The sequence below is a fragment of the Phoxinus phoxinus genome, assembly GCF_949152265.1.
Source record: "Phoxinus phoxinus genome assembly, chromosome: 6".
Classification (NCBI taxonomy): Eukaryota; Metazoa; Chordata; class Actinopteri; order Cypriniformes; family Leuciscidae; genus Phoxinus; species Phoxinus phoxinus.
The window spans coordinates 25,206,249-25,208,411 of record NC_136881.1 but is presented as its reverse complement, the minus strand read 5'-3'; the positions used below and the strand labels follow the sequence as shown (position 1 = coordinate 25,208,411).

The window sequence follows — 2,163 nt, the reverse complement described above, 5'->3', positions numbered from 1 at the left end:
AAATATGCACTCAAACACTCAGAGACCATCAGATGAAGTCCCACCAGCAGGAGGCCTTACCAGGGGCTCTATTGTGGAGCCTGTCGCGGTCCAGCAGCACACCAGGGTCTCCCACTCAGCTCAATACAAGTCTACATCATTCTTTCTTATTTTATGTACTGTAAATTTAAATGTGTATGTTGATTTTGAGATTTTTTAACGTATGTTGTAAATAGTTGGGGGGGAAAAAGGTATAGAATCATTTGTTTCATGTAAAAATTATGACTGTCATTACAAAAATAAACTATGTCCAGAGCAATGAATTTTCTTTTATTTACACATTTAAAGTTGCATAAAAATAAATAAATAAACAGATTTTTTTCCCTTTTAAAAAATATAAGTTAAAAAAAGTTAAACAAATATATATAATATTCTCAATCATTCTTTCAAGAAGAGAAAACTCTCTCTTTTGCCTGTCCATCCTCTCCTGTGCTCTCCTCGCCTCTGCAGTCCCATGTCTTCTCTAATCAAGTCCAAAACCTCGTCCTCTCGGTCTCTTCTTCGTGGTGCTGCCGGTGCTGATGCTGGTGCTCGTGCTGGTGCCTCTGGCTCCTCCTCACCGTGGGCACCCACTGCTGAACTTGACCCTGGTTTGTCCTCAGGGATTAAGGCAATGAGGACAGGGAGTGCCTCTGTCCCAACACCTCATCCATGAGGACAAACCAGGGCCAAGTTTCAGCAGTGGGTTTCCCACTCACACCCTCACCTGTCCCAGGACACTTGCAATCCTAAGGCAGAGCAAATTAACCATGGCTTGTTAACAACAACAGCACAATACATTTCAGCTAAGATGTGTGTATTAACTTTCTTACTTGTTTTTTTTTTTTTTTTTTTTTTTTGGCCTGTATGAGAGTTAATTACCTTCCCCAGCAGACCCATTTTCTCCAGAATTGCTATAAAAAAGCAGAAAAGGGTACATGAAAAATTAAAACCTTAAATTATAGTTAAAGGTTTTAACCTTATAGTTAAAACCTTTGTAGACGTAGCTTGCATGACACCACTACAAAAACACATAAAAGTAAAACCCCATTGCCTTGTCTACTGCTTTTCTTATTGTTGTGGGCTTTATAGGGTGAGTGATATTTCTTATAATACACAAGTGAGACAGACTAGTGCAAATATTACAATAAAAATGTATTTAATTTATTTATTTAATTGCAATTTAATAAATTGAGCTGTCTGCTCCTTGCTCCCTGAAACAATTATTAAACTAAATATTAGGACAAGTTGTATACCACCTTACAAATGAAGCCACGCAATGGTGATGAATGAGTTAAGATGAAGTTTGTAAGAAAGAAAAACTTGTGGCTTTTAACTCACTAGCTATTTGAGTAAATGAAAACATAATACTTACATTTAAATGTGAATTTGCCGTCCACCACCGAACTCTCGGCCGTCATTTTTTATAATAATAATGCTGTCGTCACCGGCGCGCGATGGCTTATGGGATAGAATCAGGCCGCAAGGATCCGTTTATGCATCCTTTCTTTCAGGGGGAAATGAAGGGTGCATTTGGCGTCGCTTTTGAATCAGGGTAGCCTTCGTCGCGCCGCGATGACTCAACCGGCCTTCGAATACGGCCTTTGGATGATGCCGAATTGAATTGGGACAGCCTTCATCGCGCCGCGGTGACGCAATCGGCCTTAAAATGCGACCTCCAGGTGTGCAGCCTTTGAATTGGGACATCCTTCGTCGTGCCGCTGTGACGCAATCGGCCTTCAAATACGGCCAATCGGCCTTCAAATATGGACTTCGGAGGCTGTAGCCTTCACATTGGGACACAGCTTATATTCATCAGTTACTCACCTGCTCCCATCACATACTTCTGCAAATAAACCGGTTGATAACTTTACCTGTGTGAATTGTTCTTTTTCATGACATTCATGGGCTAATTTAAATTTTTGGGTGAACTATCTCTTTAATTGGGCTGTTTTGCATTTTATGCTTATTTTAAGCAGAAAGTATGTGTATTCTACAAATATATTTGTTGCAAGTGTAGTTGTTTAGTTTTTTTTTAATATAGTTCAGATGTGTGAGAATTACTGCTTTGTGACTGCATAAATTTGGGGATTTTTAAAATATTGTGCAAAACAATCCCACACCCTGTTGAGACCTTAAAGCACA

The 2,163-nt window shown here is 39.5% G+C and overlaps 1 long non-coding RNA gene across 1 annotated transcript; it reads right to left on the bottom strand.

Annotated features, from left to right (window-relative positions):
- Positions 1-288: 288 nt before the first annotated feature.
- On the bottom strand, positions 289-1,728 carry LOC307000347. The gene is made up of 3 exons (XR_013798018.1): positions 1,394-1,728; positions 901-932; positions 289-767 (listed from the first exon to the last, which is right to left on the bottom strand). It is a non-coding gene; the product is annotated as an uncharacterized lncRNA (long non-coding RNA).
- Between the last annotated feature and the right edge of the window lie 435 nt (positions 1,729-2,163).